Below are 8,654 nucleotides of genomic sequence, written 5' to 3'. Positions count from 1 at the left end.
TAATCTAACACATTCATGATAAATTTCTTAATTAAGTCCTTTCGCTGCTTCATCGGCATGGGATATAATTGCATCGGCACCCCTACCGCCATAGGAGACCCCATCGAATGGAAAGAGAGGGCCTTTAAACCCTACTTTTCTCCTATGACCAGACGGCCATGGCAACCAACCCAATTAAATTACTTGCTACTTGGATCATGTATATCTAAATATACAAATTTCAAAATTTAAATTTTTGAATTTCAAATTTTAAATTTCAAATTTGAGATTTCAACCAAATTTCAAATTTCGAATTTTTAATTTTTGAATTTTAAATTTTAAATTTTGAATTTCAAATTTCAAATTTTGAATTTCAAATTTGAGATTTCAACCAAATTTCAAATTTCAAATTTTGAATTTTGAATTTCAAATTTCAAATTTCAAATTTCAAATTTGAGATTTCAACCAAATTTCAAATTTCAAATTTTGAATTTCAAATTTGAAACTTCTAACAAATTTCAAATTTCAAATCTTTTTGAATTTCGAATTTCGAATTTTGAATTTCAAATTTAAATTTATAGATTACACCTTAATCTACGCATGCATATGTATATCATATTCTAGAACCTGGCTCTGATACCAATTGAAGCGAAAATTTAGTGCAGGGGCAAAATGGTAATTTTAAAACTTTTTCAAAATTACTATTTTACAGTAGAATTATTAATTAATCTCATTAATTAATACTAATTAACCCTACACTAGGATCTAAATATGATACAACAGCATGCATTTAAATTTGAAATTCAAATTTGAATCAGTAAACGTTTTACAGTACTGTGTTCAGAACACATCACCTTTTGCGGGTAGTCGATCACCGCAATCTGATCACCGTCGGAGAGCTCTGATCGTCACGTCATAGCCACCCAACTGTCTGGCCTCTGCGGATCGTCCACACGAAGCTTCCGTCTGATCAGCTCCTCACGAATGCTAGTTCGTGATTTCACTCTTTTGATGGCAGATGTTGATCGAACTCCTTTTTTCTACGAATGCTAGCTCCTCACGAATGCTAGGGTACACACCAAAAACCCTGCGCCCAATTTTCTCTCTTTTCTTTCTTTTTCTCTCGGAAGGTTTTGGACCTTCACCTTGTGCAGAAGCCTTCCTCACGCCCCAAAGTTTCTCTCCTAATTTTTCTACGCACGTCCCACCTTTCTCCTCTTTTTAAAACAACGTCGAACGTGTCTTATCCGCGTGAGAGGATAAAGACAAGAGGTTACACATTTGAATTCAAATCAAATTTGAATTCAAACGAAAACCAACTTATCCCTATCCTTTTGGGCGTGAGAAGAGAAGGGGCGTGGCTCTTTGTGCATGAAAAAGTTTCACGAGAAACCTTTTCTCGTGTAAGTAATGTGGCGCACAAAATGGATAAGGATGAAAGGGCAAGTGATAAGTTATCCATTCAAATTCAAACATGCTTTGAATTTGAATGGCTAACTAATTAATTTATCCATCCATATGGCGCACAAATGAGGACGTGGGGAAGGGTTTTACGTGAGAAAAATTTCATGAGAAGTTTCTTCTCGTGAATTCAAATGGGTGCAAGGAAGTTGGGTGACGCAGGGAATTTAAAACAAGGTGGTTTGATTCAAATTGAGCCAACCTAGTTTAAAATAGGTTGAGCACAATTAGACCAAATTAAACCCAACATAATTAGGCTTAATTAGGCTTAATAAAATCCTAATCAAATCAGGAATTAACTAAACCTAACCCCTGATCAAATCAGGGACTAAACCACCTTAGCGATTAGGTCAACATTTAACCTAATCGGGTCAATCCAAACTGAATCCAATTCAATTGGACTTGATCCAAAAATAATTACTCAATCAAATTGAGTTAATTAGTGATTAAATCACTAATTAAACCTCTCATAAATGTTGAGTCCAAATTCGATGGGCAATCAGGCATCAGAGACCATCGATATGAAACCCTGATCAAAGAGTTCAAATTTCAAATTCAAAATTTGAAATTCAAAATTTTGACCCCGGTACCCAAAATGTGTGGAACTCATGATTAGAGAATCTTAATTCTTAATCATAGAGTTCCAGATAGATAAGACTCATAATCAGCCATCAGATCAGAAAGGAACCTCTAATGTGTGTGACCCCGCTGGTTCGAACCTAAGCCGGTAGCACATGAACCAATTTTTGTACTAATCGAAGTGACCATCTAGCAATGGTACCCGACGACCGGATAGGTCGAATAATCGCAATCGCAACATTCAGAACCTACGTGAATATGGTTACCGTATAATTCATCCCTTTTGACCCCTGTGTTTAGGATGACTCAGGGTTAAACTGTCAACCCTGATGATATCATCCGAATCGTGCTCAACTCAATTAGTCCTGTGACTCCTCACTAGGACTACCCTGGCCAAGGTTTTGCTAAATTGAAATACGACTGTACACAGCTCCTAAACTGGAGTGGTCAATCTCATCTTGACACACGCACCGACAAGTCAAGTACTTGACTACACCCAGCAACCTTCCGTCACTGAATTAGAAATTCAGGTAGTCCAGTGCCTAAGTGCAGTGAGTTGCTTGCAAGTCACCGTGACGGTCTCAGGTCGGAGGGACATTTATACCCATATCCCATCGGAGCAAATCTTGACAGCAGAAATAGCTCCGGAGTTGGTCACGTTCAGTGCAGATGTACCATACATCTCACCTGTATGCCATACCAGTGTCTCCACACTCTTTGGTTATGAGGACAACCAACCCATATGGCACACAACGACCAATGCTCGATAAATATTGTCGTCCTTGGTAACAACGTATCATTTGGTCGCGAATATGTTTAAGGACTAAACGATAAATCCTCCTTTGTCGAGTCTAAATAGTCCTAAGGACTTCACCACAACACAGGAGTTCATTAGAAGATGAAACATTTGTGATGAAAAAATACCAAAATAACTTTTATTTATTTATAATTCATGTACTAATACAAAAGGAGCACAACCGTCAACAGGCTGACGATTGGCTTGGGGACACTATTCCCAACAAATTTTGCTTCGGAAGTTGAAGATAGCTTCATTGATTAATAGACTCTTGTTCTAAATTCCTGCAGCTGCGGTAAAGTAAAAAATATAAAATTATTGGGTTGCCTCCCAACAAGCGCTAAGTTTTATGTCTTCAGCCAGACGTCAAGTTTATTAACAGACTCTTCCATACAGAGTGGTCCTTTATTCTTTAAAAAAAAATGATGATCAGTTAAAATAAAATAGAAGAAATTTGGGTTGCCTCCCAAAAAGCGCTAAGTTTTACGTCTTCAGCTAGACGTCATATGCAATAAAACCAATAAAAGATGAGCAATGGCTCATACTTGATTGTCCATGGAGGAGTGGTTTTATCATGTGGTGTATCTAACAATATGTTAACTTCTTTCATACATCCCTTAAAGTCATACACTCCAAAGTGAGCCAAGCAAGTATCTAAGGGGTCCGGTGCTAGAATTGTGGGTATTGCATCTTCTATAATATCTTCTAGTGTATCTACTTCGAAGCAACTATCCATTGATGGTCCTTGGGAAGCACCAAACATATTCAGTCTCAGTTTCTTATTCTCAAACGATACGTCCATGACTTCTGTCCTACAATTGATGCATGCATTCGTCGTAGCTAGGAAGGGTCGTCCTAAGATAATGGGAATTTGTCTAGGGTTGCCACTTAATTCCATATCGAGAACCAGAAAATCAACTGGAAAGTAAAACTCATCTACCTAGACCAAGACATCCTCAAGCATTCCACGTGGTTCCTTAATTGATCTGTCGGCTAACTGTAATGTGACTGATGTGGATTTCAGTTCTCCGAATCCAAAAAGTTCATACACCGAACTAGGTAAAAGATTCACACTTGCCCCTAAATCCAGAAGAGCTTTTTCAATGTGATAATCTCCTATAACACAGAAAATGATGGGGGCTCTGAAGCGAAAATTTAGTGCAGGGGCAAAATGATAATTTTAAAACTATTTCAAAATTACTATTTTACAGTAGAATTATTAATTAATCTCATTAATTAATACTAATTAACCCTACACTAGGATCTAAATATGATACAACAGCATGCATTTAAATTTGAAATTCAAATTTGAATCAGTAAACGTTTTACAGTACTGTGTTCAGAACACATCACCTTTTGCGGGTAGTCGATCACCGCAATCTGATCACCGTCAGAGGACTCTGATCATCACGTCGCAGCCACACAAATATCTGGCCTCTATGGATCGTCCACACGAAGCTTCCATCTGATCAGCTCCTCACGAATGCTAGTTCGTGATTTCACCCTTTTGATGGCAGATGTTGATCGAACTTCTTCGATCGATGTGTGCAAATTTTTCAGATACTCTGGATCATCTGCACAGTTGCTTGAGAGGCTGATGGATCTCTCTCTGAAATTTGATGGACTCACGACACTCGTGGCACACCAATCTCACTTCCCGAACCCTAGGTAGAAATCCTAAGGTACACACCAAAAACCCTGCGCCCAATTTTCTCTCTTTTCTTTCTTTTTCTCTCGGAAGGTTTTGGATATTCACCTTGCGCAGAAGCCTTCCTCATGTCCCAAAGTTTCTCTCCTAAATTTTCTACGCACGTCCCACCTTTCTTCTCTTTTTAAAACAACGTCGAACGTGTCTTATCCGTGTGAGAGGATAAAGACAAGAGGTTACACATTTGAATTCAAATCAAATTTGAATTCAAACGAAAACCAACTTATCCCTATCCTTTTGGGCGTGAGAAGAGAAGGGGCGTGGATCTTTGTGCATGAAAAATGTTTTACGAGAAACTTTTTCTCGTGTAAGTAATGTGGCACACAAAATGGATAAGGATGAAAGGGCAAGTGATAAGTTATCCATTCAAATTCAAATATGCTTTGAATTTGAATGGCTAACTAATTATTTTATCCATCCATATGGCGCACAAATGAGGGTGTGGGGAAGGATTTTGCGTGAGAAAAATTTCACGAGAAGTTTCTTCTCGTGAATTCAAATGGGTGCAAGGAAGTTGGGTGTCGCAGGGAATTTAAAACAAGGTGGTTTGATTCAAATTGAGCCAACCTAGTTTAAAATAGGTTAAGCACAATTAGACCAGATTAAACCCAACATAATTATGCTTAATTAGGCTCAATAAAATCTTAATCAAATCAGGAATTAACTAAATCTAACCCCTGATCAAATCAGGGACTAAACCACCTTAGCGATTAGGTCAACATTTAACCTAATCGGGTCAATCCAAACTGAATCCAATTCAATTGGACTTGATCCAAAAATAATTACTCAATCAAATTGAGTTAATTAATGATTAAATTACTAATTAAACCTCTCATAAATATTGAGTCCAAATCCGATGGGCAATCAGGCATCAGAGACCATCGATATGAAACCCTGATCAAAGAGTTCAAATTTCAAATTCAAAATTTGAAATTCAAAATTTTGATCCCGGTACCCAAAATGTGTGGAACTCATGATTTAGAGAATCCTAATTCTCAATCATAGAGTCTCAGATAGATAAGACTCATAATCAGCCATCAGATCAGAAAGGAACCTCTAATGTGTGTGACCCCGCAGGTTCGAACCTAAGTCGGTAGCACAGGAACCAATTCCTGTACTAATCGAAGTGACCATCTAGCAATGGTACCCGATGACCGGATAGGTCGAATAATCGCAATCGCAATATTCAGAACCTACGTGAATATGGTTACCGTATAATTCATCCCTTTTGACCCCTGTGTTTAGGACGACTCAGGGTTAAACTGTCAACCCTGATGATATCATCCGAATCGTGCTCAACTCAATTAGTCCTGTGACTCCTCACTAGGACTACCCTGGCCAAGATTTTGTTAAATTGAAATATGACTGTACACAGCTCCTAAACTGGAGTGGTCAATCACATCTTGACACACGCACCGACAAGTCAAGTACTTGACTATACCCATCAACCTTCCGTCACTGAATTAGAAATTCAGGTAGTCCAGTGCCTAAGTGTAGTGAGTTGCTTGCAAGTCACCGTGGCGGTCTCAAGTCGGAGGGATATTTATACCCATATCTCATCGGAGCAAATCTTGACAGCAGAAATAGCTCCGGAGTTGGTCACGTTCAGTGCAGATGTACCATTACATCTCACCTGTATGTCATACCAGTGTCTCCACACTCTTTGGTTATGAGGACAACCAACCCATATGGCACACAACGACCTATGCTCGATAAACGTTGTCGTCCTTGGTAACAACGTATCATTTGGTCGCGAACATGTTTAAGGACTAAGCGACAAATCCTCCTTTGTCGAGTCTAAATTGTCCTAAGGACTTCACCACAACACAGGAGTTCATTAGAAGATGAAATATTTGTGATAAAAAAATATCAAAATAACTTTTATTTATTTATAATTCATGTACTAATACAAAAAGGAGCACAACCGTCAACAGGCTGACGATTGACTTTGGGACACTATTCCCAACAGGCTCCTGGGTCCTTAAGCTTTGGAGGAGTGGCATGCTGGACGACAGAACTAGCCTGTTCAGTGAGACATACTTTTTTTGAAATTTGTGATCTAGATTTACGTTTTTGGGTACACAAATCCTTCAAAAATTTGGCATAAGTAGGGACCTGTTTGATTGCATCTAGAACGGGAAGATTAATTTGGACTTGCTTAAACAATTCCAACATCTCATCGAGTTTTCCTCCCTTCTTATCTGCAGGAATAGGGGCTTTCAGGACATCCAGAAATGGGACTTTAGGCAAGTAAGATAATTCTGGTGTAGTTGGTTCCTTCTCTATTTTCAAGTCTTCCTTGTTTTTGGGTGATTTGGCTTCGGTTAGAGGTTTAGGGTCAGTCTCATTGGTTTTACTAGTGTGTTCAATGACCTTCCCACTTCTCAGAGTCATGATTGATTTGGCATATTCAGAAAAAGCTTCTGGGGTATTATAACTCTCAATCACAAATTGCCCTCTTGGGTTGCTCTCGGGTTGGCTAGATAATTTTTCTTCTTCCCTCCTACTGAATGCAATCGCTAGTTGACCTATTTGGATCTCTAGCTTAGCAATGGATTGTGTGTGGGAGTTAAGGATCTGAGTGTTGACTTCTAATCGTTCTAGTGCTTTCAGAACTTTTTCCTCAAAAGCTGAGCTGTGACCAGTAGTAGATGGTTGAGGAACATTTTGAAATTGATGGTATGATCCATGCCTATATGTTGGATCCTGATATTGAGGTCGAGGTGCGGCAGGACCAACCACTGGTTGTGGTCTCCAGGAAAAATTTGGATGATTTCTCCAGTCGGGGTTATAAGTGTTCGAATATGGATCGTTTCCTGATCTGCGAGCTTGTTGGATTTGAGCTTGCTGAACCTGTTCGTGCACAAACTCAGAAAATTGAGGTGCGGCTGGGCATTCACTAACAAAATGATTCGGACTTGCACACAATGCACAAACTTCTTGGATTGGGTTAGGTGGAATCGGGGATTGTCCAGTATTTAGAAGACGATCTAATTTTTGGGACAGTTCATCTACCTTTTGATGGATATCTATAGCATTTCCTACTTCATATATTCCACCTCTTTTTGGGTTTAACATGGGTTTATCTCTAATAGAGGCAGACATTTGATGTAATAAATTTTCACTTAAAATTTCAAACAGTTGCCATGCCTCATCCTCACTTTTCAGCATGAATGTCCCACTGCATGATGCATCGACCATTTGTCGATGTCTTTCAGAGAGTCCATCATAAAAACATTGGATTAACTGCCACTTGGGTGCAGCATGGTGGGGACATTTTCTAATAAGGTCCTTTAATCTCTCCCATGTTTCATGAAACATTTCTCCATCTAATTGGGAAAAACTAGTTATGGCTTTCCTTATTTGATTAGTTTTTTCTGTGGGAAAATATTTCTTGAGAAACTCTCCTTGCAGCTGGTCCCAGGTTGATATAGTCATGGAATCCAAAGTATGTAGCCAGTATTTGGCTTGGTCCTTAAGTGAAAAAGAGAATAATTTTAACCTAAGAGCATCATCAGAGAAGTTGTGAATTTTGACAGTTGAGCATATCTCAAGAAATTCTTCAAGATGTTTATAAGGGTCCTCATTACTAAGTCCATAAAATGAAGGTAACATTTGGATTATACTGGACTTAATTTCATATTGAGTGGCCTCCACAGGGGGTACTTGAATACAAGGAGAGTAGGTATATGTGGAAGGAGTAAAGTACTCTTTCAATTGCTTGGGTGGATCATTCTCCTGATTTCGGTCCATATTTTTACGTCTGTTGGCTCTAAAGGTTCTTTCTATTTTTGGATCAAAAGGTTGGATTTCTGGTCGTAACGATCTACGGTCAAGCATACACCTTACAATTATACTGTAGAGCAAACACAAAAAATTTTTCTTTTTATAATATATATTTTTATAATAAAGTGAGAAAAAAATGAAGAAAATCTAAAGAGAAGAACCTAAGAATCTTAAATCTATGAAAAGGAAGAAATTAGTTAATGTTTAGATGTTAATTGCAATCAACTTAAACAATCATAGACTCTCTATCCTAAGGTTAACTTAGATCTAGACAGCTCCTAATTTTCAAGACCGCCTTTGAGCACTCCAAGCTCAAGACTGACTAACTGACTCGGCCAGGTAAGC

At 38.4% G+C, this 8,654-nt stretch overlaps 1 non-coding gene across 1 annotated transcript; it reads left to right on the top strand.

The window, feature by feature from the left end:
• Positions 1-7,783: 7,783 nt before the first annotated feature.
• LOC140851860 (small nucleolar RNA R71) lies at positions 7,784-7,889 on the top strand. The gene has a single exon (XR_012134617.1). It is a non-coding gene; the product is annotated as a small nucleolar RNA R71 (small nucleolar RNA).
• Positions 7,890-8,654: the final 765 nt, after the last annotated feature.

Source organism: Elaeis guineensis, chromosome 9 (genome assembly GCF_000442705.2).
Source record: "Elaeis guineensis isolate ETL-2024a chromosome 9, EG11, whole genome shotgun sequence".
NCBI classification, from domain to species: Eukaryota; Viridiplantae; Streptophyta; class Magnoliopsida; order Arecales; family Arecaceae; genus Elaeis; species Elaeis guineensis.
This window is presented reverse-complemented; position numbering and strand designations above follow the sequence as displayed.